The sequence below is a fragment of the Ascaphus truei genome, chromosome 1 (genome assembly GCF_040206685.1).
Source record: "Ascaphus truei isolate aAscTru1 chromosome 1, aAscTru1.hap1, whole genome shotgun sequence".
Taxonomy (NCBI): domain Eukaryota; kingdom Metazoa; phylum Chordata; class Amphibia; order Anura; family Ascaphidae; genus Ascaphus; species Ascaphus truei.
This window is the reverse complement of record NC_134483.1, coordinates 156,712,335-156,730,384: the sequence shown is the minus strand read 5'-3', so window position 1 is coordinate 156,730,384 and position 18,050 is coordinate 156,712,335. Positions and strand designations below refer to the sequence as shown.

The 18,050-nt window shown below is 43.8% G+C and overlaps 1 protein-coding gene across 39 annotated transcripts in view; it reads right to left on the bottom strand.

Annotated features, from left to right (window-relative positions):
* The window catches only part of PTPRD (protein tyrosine phosphatase receptor type D), a 1,925,499-nt gene that overhangs the window by 514,177 nt on the left and 1,393,272 nt on the right, over positions 1 to 18,050 (bottom strand). The window contains exon 1 of one of the 39 annotated variants that reach the window (XM_075596137.1): positions 16,168 to 17,092. The exons of the other annotated variants lie outside the window; for them this stretch is intronic. The gene's annotated coding sequence lies outside the window, so the exon portion shown is untranslated. Of the gene's footprint in view, positions 1 to 16,167; positions 17,093 to 18,050 lie in introns of those variants that run through there. 39 annotated transcript variants of the gene reach the window in all.

Here is an 18,050-nt window from a genome sequence, read left to right as displayed (position 1 = left end):
CGGAATCTATTTCTACTTTCCCAGACTCGTACCATTTCATGGTATCACTTAAAGAATAGCTATTTGAGTTTTCAGCTCTTGAAGCTGTCCTTGTGCATTACTTTTTACACTCAATGCAGTTGCCAGTTCAGCTTCTCCCTGTTGACTCAGAGCAAGGCTTAAATCTTGTTCCTTTTCTCTATTTCTGATCTGCAGCTGCCGGTGCTCCTCCTGAATGTTGTCCAGCTCCAGCTGCAGCTGGGCCTCATAGTGCAGTGTCAGGTTGGCCCCTTGACGATCGGACAGCTCTTCACTCTCTTCCTTTTTGATGAGCTGTATCTTGAGCTCAACAATCTGCGTCTGCAGAGCTGCAAGTTGCTGGGATGTGTGATGTGGGATTTAGCTGCCAGCTTTAGCTCTTTGGCTAAGGCCCCGCTGCACACGCCCGCATGGCCGCCTTGCTTGCCGGCGGCGCGTGCAATTCACTGCACCACGATCTGCGTCGAATTTTTTTCCTGCCGTGGGGGCGTGGCCAAAACAGGTGGGGGGGCGCAGCCATGATGTGAGGGACCGCCCCACAGCGCAGCACTGCAGTCGCCTCACAGCCCCTCTGCACCCTCAGCCCCATGGCACCCTCGGCCCCCTCCGCCCCCTCAGACCCTCGGCACCCTCACACACGCAGGCACCCTCACACACTCACAGGCACTCACACACACACAGGCACTCACACACAGGCACCCTCACACACACACACAGGCTCACAGGCACTCACACACACACAGGCACTCACACACACAAATACACACGGGGGGGTGAATCGGAGGGGGTCAGAGCAGATGGGGAATCAGAAGGGGGATCGGAGCAGAGGTGAGAAATCGGAGCAGGGGGGTGAATGGAAGGGGGGGGTCGGAGCAGGGAGGGAAATCAGAACTGGGGGGATCAGAGCAGGGGGGGGGGAATCGGATTGTCTGCTGGGATCCAATCCGTGATTAGTTCCCTTGCATGCCACGTGACGCAGCACTCGTCGAAATCACAAGCTCCTTGTAGCTCCGGCTGGCTGACGTGTCACAGCACGCAGTCAGCCACACCGGAAGGATCCAGCGGGACCTCAAGAACAGAGGCAAGCAGCTGTGGTCCGCGGCCACGTGCGCCGCCGGCTGCAGCGGGACCAAAGCCTTCCACTTCTAGGCTTTGCTGCAAGTTCAACTCATCAGCGAGAGATCCCTGTTTCTTGAGTGCATCCTGCAATTCTCCTCTCAGGGTCTTTATCTCTTCACTGCATCCACGTATCCTTCATTATATTGTGGAGCACTGTGAATTTCTTTGCTAGGGCCGCAACTGCTTGCCTCAGTTTCTGGACCTTCTTGTGCTCCCTCTTGTGCCAAGTCACCTGGCCTCTAAGCTTGGCCTCCAGCGAAGCTATGCTGTTGTTCAGGGTAGCCTGCTGCTCTGTGGGGAAACACTGGGTAATCGGCCGTTCCTGCAGCACTTGTACGTCTTTAGCAGCCTGCACATTTTCTTCCTGCAGAGTTCGCTGCTTCTCCTCGGCATTTTGGAGGTGCGTACGCAGACCTTGCAGTTGCTTCTGCAACCACTGCTCTGATTGAGTGTTACTCCAATGCTTCAAACTTTTCAACTTTCAATCATTTCTTTATTTTTTGTAGCTTGTGCAGCTTTTCCTTCTATTCATTGACGTCAGTAACATCAGAATTTTCTTCTTTCAGCCTTGTATTTTCTCTTTTTACAGTCTCTGTAATACTAAGGGCCTTCTTGTAGTCCTCCTTCCATTTACGCATGTCTGATTTGAGACTTCCGCTCTCCTGCCGTGAGACTTCTATCTCTAGGTTGAGGGTCTGAAGCTTCTTCTGAAAGACTTTAAGATCCATACTAAGACTGAAGATAGCTTTTTGAGAGATGTCCAGCTCCTCAGCGAGACTATGAAGTTCCTTTTTAGAGACTTCTAGTTTTGTGCGGCAAGTGCTGATCTCTTGGTGTGAGGCATCCAGTGCTATGTGGAGAGTATGAACCTCATTCTGCGATATGTCCACCTCTGTCTGTTGACCTCATGGTGTGAGGTATTTAGTTCTGTGCAGAGAGTGTGAACCTCATTCTGAGAGAGACTAATCTCTTTCAGTGCCTCCTCATACTTATGTTTCAGATTAGCAATCATTCTATCAGATTTGCTCTGTTTTTCCAGATGGTTGCATTAGTAGCATTCGCAGTATCTAGCGCAGTCTTTAGATCCTCTAATTCGGTCCTGGCCAAAGAGTAAATTGTGAGCAGTCTTCTGTAGCTCAGCATTATGTTCTCTCTTCAGTTTTAATTGTTAACAGGCATGCCTGGCAGTTTGTAGGGCATCTTCAGGGCTGGTCAAGTGATCGTCACTCACTGGTTCCGTCTCCACTTCTCTGGTATAGTTAGAGGGTTTATCGCTGTCAGCACCAGACAGACTTCTTTGGGTTATACAACTTCTGCCTTGGGCCATCTGGATATTCCGTCATCCTCGGGACGAATTCTCAGTTTCCTCTAGGCTGCAGGGCACCTTGGCCCCCTTTTCCTCTGTGGGATCTGCGGACGTGTCTGATCCTTCCATGGTAATTGGACAACCTCTTTTCTTTTTCCTGTTCTGCATTTTTGCTTTGGACGACTCTGTTCCATCAGGGGTACTGGGGTCTCCTTCTAGGTTTGAAACTTCAGCAGTTTCACAGCATCCACCATGCTTTTCTTGCAATTGCATTAGCTGGCAGGAATTTTCGGGATCATAGAGACCTGTTTGCTCGGTGCATACAGAGTTTAGGCACCTCCACCAACCTAGGGGTGCTTTGTGGGTGCATCTTGTTTCAGGTTCCCCATAAGAGATATCTTCATCCTTATCCTCATAGGACCGGAAGGACCACTCCTCCGTGGGGTAGGGTTCATTACAGGAACGCCACATCCCTTCCTCCATTTTGGTGGTATCAGGTGTATTTTTCTTCCTGACCTCGGGAGGCGCTTTTGCAGCTGTTTTCACTGTCTTTGTAAGAACCCCATCTGGTGGTCTTGCAGGTGGGCAGACTTTGCTTGCAGAGTTTGTAGCTCCCAGAGCATCTCTGTAGACTTTTTCTTCTTCTTTACTTTGGTATGTTTTGAAACATCAACATTACTGTGCACACATTCTTTCTCATCAGTGATACTGGATGTGCACTTGCCAAGTAAAACTTCTGTACCTGCCTTGTGACCACAGCGCATTGCTTGCTGCTGCAGTTCCTTGGCTCGTTGAAAAAAATATTCCTCTGGTTGTTGCCCTTTTCTGGGGCCACGTAGGGATCATCCTCATCATCCAACTAAGTCCTGAAGGGACCCTCTTCCATGTGGCTGGGCTCTTTACACCAGGAACACATATTCTTCCCCATTCTTGCAGAGTCTGTATTTGACTTCAGCTGGTAGCCATTTTAAAATCTCATGGTTTTTTTTTTCACAAGTGGTGGGGTAGACTCTGGTCACAGCATCAGTCCCTTATGTGGGACACTGTCTGTCGCAGTCCTACCAGTCAAACTGTGGCCTTGTGGCTTTCTCTAGTGCAGGGTAGTTTTTCTGCCTGGATATGTAGCCCTTTAATTCTAGTCACTTCTGCACATGTTTTATTGCTCAGATTGTTGCAGGAACTTATGCAGGCAAAAGCACCAACAAATTCAAACGCAGTCTCTGGGGCCCCTTTGAAATTTAAGGGCCACCTCTCATCCCACTTCAGACATCATATGTAAGGCTTAGTCCATAGACACTGAAGACGTGTGGAGGCGCGCTGAGGCTGAGGGAAAGAGGTGCTTTCCCTGGCCTTAGAGCGCGCGCCGTCCGTGGGCGTGTCTGGGGGCGGGCCAGTGACATCACGGAGCTGGTTCGCCCTCATTGGACGAACTGCTCACGTGACCGACCCTGCGCTCCTGTGAGCGGCGGAACTAAAGGTTTGGTAAGACACACGCTTCCGCAAGCGTGCGCGAGCCCCTGCTAAAGCCGCTCTCATTGCGGCTGCAGGGGCTCACTGGTAAGCATGCGCGCGCCTCAGCACGGGTTAGCGCCGCTCCCTGCACCATGTCCGAGGCCTAAGAGATGTGTGCAGAGGTATGCAATGGAGACCTTTTTTAAGGTGAAATTAAAATAAGGCTTTATCGCCTGTTTCTTTAAACAATACAGCAAACAAAAATATACATAAAACAATAAACACCTATCCCTGTGTAAGGGCTAACTTACTTCCCCAGTCCCTCTATGCAAGGCTGGGGGGGGGGTACCTTAACGCAGGTGGCCCTGCAGGTCACTGGTGTCCAGGAAGGTGTCTGCTTGAGGGTCTAGGCATAGAGGTCTGGTCCCCTTTTGTCTTGCTCTCAGAACACAGCCCTCCTTTTCCTTATGTCAGCTTCCTTGTAAGCTCAAGAATCACCTCCCTGTTTCTAAGACCAGGCTTTTTCTAAAAGTACTAATCAGCCATGTGGAGTCTGATTGATTGCCTGTGTGCTATTAACCAACACACTGCTGGGTTTAGAGGAAGTTTCTCTCCAACAGTGATAAGTCCCGGTTACACTTACCTCTTTAGCATACATTAAAAATGTCTTTAAAAATTGTTTAAAAAAAAAAATTGCTACAAGTATTTTCTCATAGTACAGAACTGATTTACTAAAAAAAAAAACGTACACACGTAAGATATTGCTTGAACTGCAGCTTTAAATAGAGCTTATGCATCAAATGTCACCCCACAATGCGCTACACATTGTATTTAACTATTAGCTACAACTAATGCATTTGTAAAACACAAATGTCTAGTACAGTGATTCCCAACCTTTTTTGTTTGGAGGGGCCCTTGAAGTATTTTGAAAAATCCCGGGGAACTCCTATCTGGCAGACACATATTAGGTTTTGACGGGGGTAAATCACAAAATTTCACACCTCACGAGCCGCCTCCATTTCCCACCCTGTACCCATGTATTTATCTCCCCTCCGTCTCACTCACTCTCCCCCCTCGCACATATTTATCCTGTGTCTCTGAGACTGCTTCAAGGAACCCTGGTTGGGAATCACTGGTCTAGTACAGTTGGTCCTCGCTTAACCGACGAAATCCGTCCGGCAGACTGCTGTCGGATATCTGACCATCAGATTGCGGGTCCATGTTAATCCGCGGCAGATAAGCGGTTCCGATGTCGGATAATGCATCTAGCGTACTGCTTTATGCGGCGTCGATAAGCCGTTAAACAGAAAGTGGACCGTAGGATACTGAGGAGCATATACTGTGTTCAACAGATTGGGTTCCTTGGCAAACATAAAGGTAATAAGGGATCTGTCTGGATACCTAAGATGAGGTTGTGTAGAAAGCCAGTGCATCAGAAAAAACAAGTCCTGTTTGGCATAATAAACTGAGGTTTAGGATAAACTCCTTCAATGTAAGCATATAGCATAACAAAGCCCTAATAGGGTTAGGGGACTAATACCTAATGCCAGTGGCACCATAAATAAATAGTACAGACCAACGTCCCATATATCAGAGAAAAAAGGGGTACAGCGACCCACAAAGTGAACTCACTCAGTTTCTCCTGGAGTATCCAATCTCAGAATCTTCATAGGCGTGCCATCTCCCAGGTGATGGCAGGAACAAGTAGAAAAATAAGGCAGTCACTGCCAAAGTAACAGAAGGAGGCTCACGGTTTTAAGCAACAAAAAATAGATTTATTACATAAAAAGTGGACAAAAGGGTCCCCCCTAGGCCACAGCAGGGGTCCACCAACTAGTTTCAGGCAAAAATGCCCTTTATCAAGGGATAACTAAGGTGGCTGCCAACAAGAAGTGACCTCTCGCTCTCACTCAAGCTATCATCGCCATCTTGATTCCTGGCAATTCCTCCTCCTCACTTCCTGACAGGAAGTCAGCCTCTCTCTGGTCCTCATTGCAGCAGTTGGGCTTTAAATAGCAGGCAGTTGCTCCCTTCAGTGCTTGTGCAAAGTACTCTGTACCTTATTCTGCATGAGCCCTGTCTTTGCCTCTGTGTTTACCTGATCTTGCTTGACCTCTGTCTGGAACTGAACACCCCTGCCTCGACCCCGGAATTGGACTTGACTATCCCTGCATCTCAGTACTCAGATCCCAGGCCGAGGTTGGTGTACTATTCCCTACCTCTGCCCTGCGGGTTCGTATCCTGTATTGCAGTCAGCAATGTTACAAAGGGTTCCCTACAATTTAAGGTCATTTTAAAATTGTACCAAATACAGACACATTTACAATGTATCTGATCTCAGATGCGCTATTGGAGAGGTTTGGGGTCCCTTACAATGTATCTGATCTCAGACGCACTATTAGAAAGAGTTCAGGTTCCTACAGTACAATGCATCTGATCTCCGAAGTGCTATTAAAGAGGGTTGGGGTTCTTTACAATGCATTTGGGAGGGTTATGATTCCTTACAATGCACATCAGACAGGCTATTAGAGAGTTGGAGTTCCTTACAATGCATATATGAATATAAATATTATTATATTGTGTATAGTCAATATAAGTTATTATTATATTGATCTTTTCCATGCAACAGATAAGATATTACCACATAATTTCTTAATGAAACTAAATTTACAGAATGTTTCCTCCATATTTAATTTCTTCAGAAAAATATACTTGGAGGCAGAATGTTCTCTAGCTGAAAATGTTGGTTTAGTGTTCCGCGTTAAAAATGAGTTCTCTGTATAATTTTACTGGGATATTCAGCTATCCGCTGCATGTGCCTGCCTCGTTTTCTTTCTGAGCAATGCTGCTGGTAGGGCTGGCACAGAGACAAAAGGCAGTAAATTCCAACCCCCCATTAGTTTCGTTGACCTCACAGCAAAACCCACAACTGGCTAAAGGCATCTAACATCTATCACTGCTCCCAAACCCTAATCTTTCAGGCCGGGACAGCGGCACTGGGCTTTCTCAGATACACATCGTTTTTTTTGGTTGTTTTAATCCAAAATAATGTTTCTGCTTTTTTGTCCAGTGGATCATACTTATGTCAAGACTTCTGTGCATATCATTTCCCTTCCTACTTCTCAATTGTGAACTTCACCACTTTCAAATGTTAGCTTTCTGGTCCTAAAGTGTTCTCTCTGTGCCTTACCCGAGCTATGATCAGCCTCTCCAGGCAAGCAGCAATGGAGAAGTGTAGAAGAAATCTAGCACATTGGTGAGTTGCTTCTCATCGGCTTATTTGGAAAGATACAGGAAACTGACAAAAAATCAGACTGGCAGCACTATAGAACATGCACATAATTTGATTTGTCATGAAACAAAGCTTTCTCTAGTATGTATGTATGTATATATGTATATCCCCCCGCCTCCCCCATTACCTTGTGCTTAGGTCACCATTCCAAACATCTATTCTGTGAGGATCCGTGTAGGACCCTCAGACTTTGAGCAGAGCATTTATATTTGTATTTCACTACTGTTGATTTCACTTATCTTTTTGATTTGATTTTGATTCAGTTGATTATGAAACTGAGCGCTTTCTTTTTCCTTTTTATGTATAGGTACAGTATATTCAGGGCAGCTGACGGGGACAGCCGGGAATGCCTCCTGCCAGTCCACGTGTCAGGAAAAAAAACGCTTACAAGCTATCTTAATTGTAGCCTGCTTGTGAGAGCCAATCAGGGCCTTCCTCATGGGCGGAGACTAGGTGATATAAGCAACTGCACAAGTGGGGAAAAAATGTGTTCAATCTTCCTGGCTCTACAGCTGCTTATACGGTGTATGTGTGTGTCTCTGTCCCAAACCTATCTGCCTTTAGCAGTCCCTCCAAGGCCGCTTGCTGTCTGAGGGCCCCTCCGTGGGCTGTTAGCAGCTCCTCAAAGACCCCCCACATGCCTTGTGAAGGCCCCTCTGATGTCTGAAGATCCCTCCTTGAACTTCCAGATCCAGCCCTCAAGGTATTCTCCCCCTGGCTCCTAGTCCTTGCACTACTCAGCCCACACCTTCTCTCCCCTCCTAGTCTAGTAGAGTGCTTGACCTGCTCATAGGAAGACAGGGAAGGACCTGCAAAGTATTAACCCAAATAGCAACCTGCATGTGTTGCAAAGGCGTTCCCTCTGCTTCCCCCTGTGACGGTAGGGGGTTGCCAGTCGGCATTAATAAAGGTTAAGCCCATCTGGCTGCCCCTAGAACCGTATGTCAAGGGCTGAAGTATCAGCTCTTGGGTCTAGTTGTGCGTCGTGATGTTTCCCTGTCTCTCTGTCCCCATTTTACGGTCCCCTGAAGGAATGTAAGCTAGGGATGCCAGGTATAGTTAGGGTACCTGTTAGGAGATAGCTGCAGGACAGGGACTTTGGGAACGGGAGTTTAAGGGTGGACATCGGGGAGCAACTAGGGTTAAAAACTGGATCAAAGTATTGCTGACCGAAGTAGCCGGTAGTACTGTTACGTTACCCACAAATAGTGTATGATTTGCGGGTACCCAGCTGTACATGAAGACAGGGTGGGTTATGGAAGCCCAATGTTAAGTATAGGGAAACCCTGACCTGTTAAGGGGCTTTTGGGGTTCCCAGTGTCCTAGAGACGTGGGATTTTGGGAGTGTAAGTTTTAGGTGGGATATTTGGGTCAAAATGTATTCATTTTTGTTTATAGGAGTTCGGGGGACGAAGTTACCGGAGGACAAATAATTCCCCCCGACGTGCAGGCATGATTTGCGGGTACGTGAGGTGAATTACACCGGGGCTCTCCGGTGTCCCCCAGAAATGTAGTTTTCGAGCCCAAGTATCCCAGACCCATTTCCCTCAGTTAGAAGGTTCCCCAAGGTCTATACTTTATTGAAGTATGTTTTATAATGTTGTATACTGTATGTACAAATGGCTGAGTCAGCCTGGGCATTTACATAGGTGCCAGGATGTCTGCATAGACATTGAAGTTCAAAGGAGGTCCAGAGAACAGGGGGCAACCCACTGCACACCTTTTTGACTGCCAGACCTGGTGGAGCCTGACCAGCAGGTGGGATATGAATTAGCTGGGGGAAGTTGTTGCTCGTAATCGCATTTCCCATTGGCTAGTTCATATTTCCCACCCACCCGGCTTGGCATGCCCTCTCCTCTGACATCAGCAGACGAACCCCCGTTCTGATTGGCTGGTGTGGAAAAACCATTCCACGCTCTGATTGGCCGCTATTCCCTGTTAGACATAGGACACTGAGGTCTATGTAAGGGGCTGCCCAATCAGAGAGCTCTGTCACTCTTCCAGTCTTTCAGATTTATAGGCAAACTTGGGACTGGGCCCTGTGAAGCACCGGCAGTTTTTCCCAGGTGTTTTGCGCGCAATATCAAAGCACTAGGCATTGAGGTGCCAGGGAATCTTAGCCTAGCTGAGGACCAGTTCTGAGGAATAATGTTACTTGTTCCAGGCTTATTCCAGTGATGTGGAGCGGACAGGGTAAGCCTTTGCTGAAGCTGACGCCTTGCACCTAGTTGAGGCTAGTTTTCCTCCCCAGACCCCCAGTAAGTGTATTCTGTCTGCATTTTGTATTTCCTTTGTGTGTACACGGGTTTACCTGAATAAACCTCGTTTTATTCCACCACCATGTTTTGTCTAGTGAATGATCCCAGAAAGGTATAAATGTGTTAAGTCCTGGTCTCCCATGACACCCTCCCCCCCCCCCCATTCTTTTTCCAACATGTTTTGGAAGCTGGGGGTCTCCAGAGCTGCATTGCGTCAATTTTAATTTTGGGGTCCCTGCTTTTCGAGACTTACCAGAGAAGGTGCGGCCAGTACTTAATTGAGGTTTAAAAGCAATAGGATTCTGAGATGGTTGACGCGTAATGCAGGCAATTTAAACCTCTATTTTGTTTCCCTGGAGGGGACTGTACTGGCGTCACCTTTCCCGGTAAGTATCTTGGGAGCAGGGGGTCCCTGGAGCTGAAATTAACACAGTTCAGCTCCGGAGACTTCCTGCTTCCTATACATGTTAAAAAAAAAATACAGTGCAGGCGGAACTGCTCCTTTAATGTGCAGTGTAAATGCAATGCAAAGTGTAAATAATATGTGTACAAATGTATCCTTCCACAATATTAAACTGCCTTTTTGGTATTTGAGGCTAGAATATAAAGTTAACGAATGCACACAAAATAAGGAATTGCATTTCAAAGCAATCTATTACTAAAGAGCCTAATGATTTGCATATGTTGCTTAAAACCAGAATGTCAAAAGTAAAATAAAGTAATTTTCATACATTGCCTGCATCGCCAGGATAGTTAGAGAGTATAATATTATACTGCTGATTCTCTTACACTGTGTAGGGTCTTCTAAAATGTTACGGTTTCATACCACAGTATGAGGGCTGCAGATACAAATGTGCTTATTTTGTTAAAATATCACTGCAAAAATCAATCACCCTGGAAAATACAAGGACTAGTTAGCAGCAATTGCTCTAGTCTCTATTTGTGAGGTTTTTAATTGGTGCTAGAGATACTTTTATATGTATGTACTGTATGTATATTGCTCTTTAAAACATGTCACAGGAAGTTTAAGTACTGAAACGTAAAATGTTTCCTGCAAATTATAATAAAACTAATGGTAGAGAAAGGTTTCTATAAGAATTAGAAAATATCGAGAAAACTGAACTCAACTTACTCTATATTTACTTTGGCCAATTCTAGTAGATATTAAGTATTAAAGGAATTCAGAAATATAAAAAGGAACTTAAAGCGTGACAAAGTGAATTTTATTGTACTAAAACATTAATCAAAATCAACAAATAACAAATCTATAACCCCCCAAAAAAACCTAAGAAAAAGCATAACTAACAAACCCTGAAGTTTATATTTTATGTCAATTCTTTTATCATGAAAGCAAAAGAAATATTGTTTTAGAAAAGCATCATCATTTAAGGTGTTATATGGGTAGATTTGTCAGCTTCTTGGTACTGTATATCAGACAGATGGCTACATATTTTTAACAGATACTGCATACTCTGAATGTGAGAAATGTAAAGCAAATGACAATACACAAGGTATGGTGGATACAATGATCTTAGCCTAAACCTGCACTGTGGGGGGAAATGCAGCAGTGAGAATTCACAGCAGCTTAAACAACACTCAGGCTTGTTGGACCAGAATTTACAAGCAATCTTTTTCTACATCATCAGATTTCCTCAGTAGACATGCAGTACAAACGCTTGCTGTGTAAAAGTAGATCACAGGCTAATATAACTCCTCGACTTTGCACTTTCTTGGTAAATCATTGATAACATGGGAAGGAAAACATTTAGAACCCCAATGATTTGGAGTCTGGCTGCCAGTTTGCATTTCACCCTTAGAAGTAACATTGGAAAAGCAGCTTTCTGCAGAAAGGGAAAGCTGGACAAAGGCTAAGGACTGCGCAGCTCGTGGGAGGATATTGTTTCCCCACTGCGGATTTAAAGAAGTCCACTGATGCAACCACAGACTTGCATTGACATAGTTACCTATCTATATCAAATGATTGATTATAAGAATTCTTAACCACTTCAGCACCAGGTAATAAGCATGACGCAATGATACCAGGTTGAACTGCAGGCCCCCTAGTGCTACTGGTGTCAATGCGGTTTCGTTATATACCAGACTCCTCATCAGAAACTGAAACCAGTGTGGAATTTGTTACATGCTAATCCCGTTGTCATGTACCTTTTACTGAAACACATACTTACACTCATCGTAATTCCACAGCCTCCAACTACTGTACTGTACTTTGCAAATATTGGCTTCTACTGACTTCCCTGAACTGAAACACAAGCCTTCAGACCGCTGTTTTCCAAATGTTTTCTCTCCATGGCTTGGTAAATCAACTGCCCTTTTGAAGGGAATTCAATATGTAAATGCTTTGTCGACGCACTTTTACAAACAGGCTGTCTTGGCAGTTTGAGAAACGGAAAATCAACAGTAGAAACCGTGTAAGCATACTTGACCTCATTGCCTAATGTCTATCAAAAAAAAAAAAAACACCATGCTTGGTCGATTTCGAATTTGTGAAACCGACACTCAAAACTGTACAGTGCATCTTCGATTGGCGTCTTTCTGAATGCTGACCACACTCCAGCAAAAACTCACTCCGCTCTTGAAGACAGCTCATTTCAATATCTCATCAATCTGTGTCTGCTGCTATTGTTTGTCTTGCATTATTGCTCAAAGTCCCAGTGCTTGCCCTTATTAACCCCCTTCCTTCAGAGATGATAGAGTTTAACAGCAGCATTATCAACCTGATGCAGAAGTGATATAGCAAAACGCCTACTGTATATAAAACAAGGCAAGTCCAAAATTCTACTCAGGCCTGAAAGATATGAGACAGTATGATTAATGAACACCAAGGAGAGGCAAAATCTCTTTTGACAGAAGATAAAAAAGGAACAACTTAAAGAGTACTTTCTCTAACATATGAATGCAGCAAGACCTAAAGAAATGTCTCCCTTGCTTTGGCTTTGTGTAGGAAACATTCATGTTTGCTGAATGCAGAGCATATGTTTTGCAATTGTATTTACTGCACAAGTGCAGTGTATACAGGCCCCTAGTGGCTTAACACACAGCAGCAGATAAAGGGATATCCCAGTACCACCATTAGGTTAAGCAGTCCTTAACCCATCACAGCTCACAAACACAACTGTGTGCTTATCGTGATATCACAAACAATGGCCCTGTTGTATTCTGTGAGTTAATCTGATTTGGAGAACAACAAGGATCTATATTTCTTGGGTAAAGCATGAAGACATCATTTCAGTGGCTGGACTCTGATAAGTGCCCCATTAAGTTCTCCGAAAATAGAGGGTTAATTCATGAAATTGTTTACTTTTAATTAAAAAGTAATGTTAAACCTAATACCCAAAGCTGATTTCGAGCAGCAGACCTAGTAACCTAAGTTAGTTTTTCCTTTTGAATAACCTTTGCTGTTTTTTTTTTAATCACCAGCTTGGCAGTGTAAACACACAGTAATTAATTTCTTTAAGCTCTTTTAAAATGCCTGTTCTCTGCTTATATGAAGCTCATTGTTTTAAACACTTGCACAAAGAATCTCTTTAATAGGCTGAGAGAAATGTCAATGTGTTTTCTTATTGCTCTTATCTACATAACGCATAATGTCCAACTCATCCAGCGACAAAATTAAAATTGGAGAACAGGCCCGTAATCACTAACTGAAGCAGCACAATTGGGGTTGGCACAGAAAATCCACCTCCACTTTGGGGAACTTTGAACACTACTTTAAAAAGGAATCACAATAGATGGTGTGGGGTTTTATAAGTTTTAAGATAGGAAACAGAAGCCATATTTAAAACTGGTAGAAATCCTAAACGATTACAAATGTATAAATCCAGAATGCCGCAATATAACAAAGAATAAGAGGGATGACTGAAGAATGTATAAAGAGCTTGTAGAAGTGTATTGCAACAAAGCATATAAAGCAAAAGTATATCCTCATATCATGGGGGCAGGTGTTTTTAGCACATAGAATCTCATTTTCAGGCTGATCTAAATGTGTCTTCTCACTCCTCCTCTCTACACCCCCAACACTCTCACCCTGCCCATGACAAAACTAAACTTGGAAAACCAAGTCCTGAAGAAAGTCCCTAAATAAATTTACGCCCCCCTTCCTCTCTATTTCAGCCTATCATATGCACACACAAAAAAGCTGCATAGGCTTGCTTCTCTGAAAATCCCTTTCCGGCACATTTACAGCTTTAAGCAATTTTAACTGGGCACAATTTGACAGCTGAATTTATGAAACTGCCCAACCAGTCCATTTCCCACTTTAAAAATACAATAATGGTAGATCCCGTGGGATGAAATTTGAAGAAAACTGCTTGCTGTTATAAGTAGGGAGTCTATAAAATGTGTGTGGAGAGGGAGGGGGTGATTACCTTTTCTCCTTTGTTGGTATTTGTACAAAACAGGCAAGTGGGAATCAACTACAGTAAGTGATTACCCCAGTGCTGTCTACCATGATACGCTCTAACCACATACTGTAAGCGCTAGGCTGGTCTGCTACCCATTCTGATAATACTGGACAACATGTCAAAGATCTACCAATGAGTTTTGGAAGATGTCTTCATCTTCAACTTACATAACTTGCATTGAGTGATCTGTGTTCAAGAAGAAAGGGGAAATATGCTACAATGTTGCATTCATTTGTAGGGACCCTCCCTAATAGATATGAAGAGTTTGACGCTATGGTTGCACGGAGCTATGGCAGGTGCTACGAAATATTATTTAGGTACAAAAAGACAAAAAGGGAAACCTGGCTGCAAGAAAGATATATATATATATATATATATATATATATATATATAGATACAGATACTATATATATATATATATATATATATATATATATATATATATACACACACATTTATATATGTATATATATATATATTTTTTTTTATATATATATATATATATATATAGATAGATAGATAGATATAGATATAGATACTATATATCTTTATATATATATATATATATATATATATATATATATATATATATATATATATATATAATCTTCCAACCTTAAAAGTTTTAAGAAACATGAAAGTATTATAGAACATGAACCAGCTAATATATGGTCTTGCATTGCCAAACAGACCAAATAGGATGTGAGTGAACATATCCCTTTCATATTAATAGCAAGTGTTTGTTAAGGCATGAGAGCACCGAAATGTACCAGGTGTGGAAGACTGTGGTACACAATGAGGAAAGCATACAGGTACAATTAAGACAAAAAAAAAACCCCATAAAAAGATATGGTGGGTAAAAGTCCTTCTCAGAAGTGCTTACAATTTAACAGTGTGTCTGTACAAATACCCACAGAATTTAATTTTTCTGTGAAATGTGCCTTTAGTTTTATGTTGGGAAGTGCATCATATGCTTACAACCCTCATATAGTCATAACAATTATACCTTGAACAATAACAGGAATCAATTGGTTACCTCTATCTTGCCTTGTGTAAATATAAAGCTGATGTGCTGTCCTGATCTTGGGCTCTGGGATCTGTTACCAAAGAGTGACAAACTAAACAGGGCAGATGGACATGCAGCAAGGAAGACAAGTCATTGCTTTACACATATAACCACAGCACGCCCAAATACATTTGTACCACACACAGACACAGAAGAGGGTGTAAAGCACAGCACTGCATGTCATTTGAGAGAACTAGGGTAACCTTTCAATGTATTGCAGGCATCACAAACAACCTGTGAATTGAATGAATCAAATATTTTGGAGGAAGCAGGGATGTTTAAAATAAATGGAAAATTGATGTGCCATAAATGGAAAGAAAATGTTATGTATTCATGTGAATTGTAAGAGCTTTGTTTGATGCTTCAATAAAATAGATACACACTAAATACAATTGTATCCCTTTGGTGATTTGTGTTTTATTGGCTCCAGCGATAGAGTTGATAATGAAAGGATTGGGTAGTCTATGGACACAAACGAATATGACTATTGTATCCAGGAAATCTCAGACCACAATGTTCCCCTGTCACCTCTACAGACTAACATGTAACACTGTGTCATCTCTCCTCTCTCTCTCATCCCACTTTTCTATGCCATGCTCTAACAGCATTTGTATATATTTGTAATGTTGTGTTCTTTAAAAGGAATAGCAGTCTGCACGGTCCAGTATTCATCATTTGAGTGTAATGCTAGATAGCAGCTAACATTAACGTACAGGATGATCCTCACCTCTTCCCACCCTACAGTATCCCATTGCCAGATCATCTTAACCCCTTTGGTGCCATCATATGCATTGCTTGAACAACTATTGTTTTAAAACAGGATGCTGTTCCCCTAAGGCTTCCCAAATCTGCCTATACTATTTGCCAACATGATATCTGGTAAGTCTGCTTATAATGTTGACTCAGTCCCTATTTGTATTAATGTATATTTACTTCAATAGCATATGCAGCCCTTTTCCTACCAGAGCTAACATAAAACACAGGACTGAACCCGCATGCCACCCAAACACAGATCCAGCTGGCAGCCTTCGTCAAACTCCTTTTGTGCCAAGTCAAATGTGCCCTTGTGTAATTCCTGCAATCATATATTTCCCAGCTGGGATATTGATCAGAGAAGTAGCCTGGAGATGGAGTGCAGGTAGATAACCCGTAGGTACTAGTAGGCGTGACATCCCCTCCTCCCCTTCCCATCTTCCCTGTGTAGGTAAGGAGATAAGTGAGAGGGATAGCAATACCTGCTCATGCTCGCAGTTCCCTATCTGCAGCCTCCAGGTCCCTCAAGCAGCTGCCTAGATCCCACTGCTCCAAGTCCTCCTCCCTCCTGTCCTACAGATGCAATCCAGAGTAGAAGAGACAGCTTCTGATCACTGTCCAGATCTGTGGCTTGTCTTCTCCTGTGTCTCCGTCAAACCCAGTAATGGATAGATCCAGCACCATGTGCTCTTCACACACATGGACAGTCGGCTGTAGCACCAACACTCAGACACACAAACACACACACAGAGATTATAAGGGTGCTCTACTCTCCATGGGTTGTTTATACCGCAGATCCGCTTCTTCGTCTGCCCTTACAGTCCTGAGCAACACATCCCAACTCCCAAGGAGACAGGGCAACCAAGAACAGGACAGGGCAACCAAGAACATAAAAAAAAAGTAATCCCCACACCTACCAAAAAAAAGAGTGGCAAACACAAGAGGTTTGTGGGAAGAAAGTGATGGTTTCTTCCGTGGAGGAATAAAGTGCTAGCAGTTGGTTTTCCTTCTGTTTGGTGCTTGGGTTCCCCCTCCCCCCATATAAATCCTCTTATGTGTGAACGTAGTGGAAAGATCAGTCACACGAATAGGTTTGCATGTTTATAAAAGGTAGTATTTCATGCATTGTGATCTACAGCCAGGCGCATATATACAAGTGCTCCATGCATTTATGAAAAGTCTGCTTATCCGGCCAGTGGTGTATGATCCTTGCAGGAACTGTTTGTGTGCATGTCTGGATTAGAGAAAAGTGCTGTCAGGGAGAAGTGCTCATCCTGCCAGTTTGTCCCTGCTGCTGAAGCTGCTGCTGCTGCTGCTGCTGGACCTCTCTCTGCCTCTTTCTCTCTGAGTCTCAGGGGCGTGCACACACATCCACACAGACACCACAAGCTACTGCCAGCCAGAGACACAGGGCTGCCCTTCAAGCTCCTCCCACCCTACCTGACTGACAGCTCCCAGGCCAATCCGAGGGGGAGCAATGCAACCTCACGCACAGGAAACCCCCCTGACATGGGCTGCCAATCCCAGAGAAGGAATGAACATGACTCCCCTCCCTCTTACTCATTACACACACATTCTTCTATTCCCTAGTCTTCACTCTTAACCATGTTACACGCACTCCTCAAATGCTCTCACCCCGTTCCCATCCATGTTACACACACACACACACACACACACACAAACACACACACACACACACACACACACACACACACACACACACACACACACACACACACACACACCTTGTACTGCTTAACTCATTTCCAATGTCAGACACACACACACACACACACACACACACACACACACACACACACACACACACACACACACACACACACACACACACATTCCTTGTACTGCTTAACTCATTTCCAATGTCAGACTCTCTCTCTCTCTCTCTCTCTCTCTCTCTCTCCTTGTCTTCTCCTTCACGGGTACACATTCCTTGTATTCCCCAATCACTGTTTACAATGCTGCACATATATCCTGATCATCCTTTACAAAGTTATACTAATGCACACAATGTATTGTAGCTTTACATGGATACCCAAGCTTGTATTGCAACCTCCTTGCATTGTTACAAACATACATGCTTGCTATTAGACACAGTCCTCGAATTCCAGCCTTACTGTTGAGCTAATGCTCTGCGCTCACTTCTCACTTTGTGTAGCACACACACACGGAGTCATTTTATTTATAAAATGTTTTACCAGGAAATAATACATTGCGAGTTAATTCTCGTTTTCAAGTATGTCATGGGACATACTCTCGGGTTCATGGTATTTACTTTTCACAATAAACACACAAACACTCTATGTTCATTTCCCAATTCTTTCAATATATGCTGTAGGTGCACATA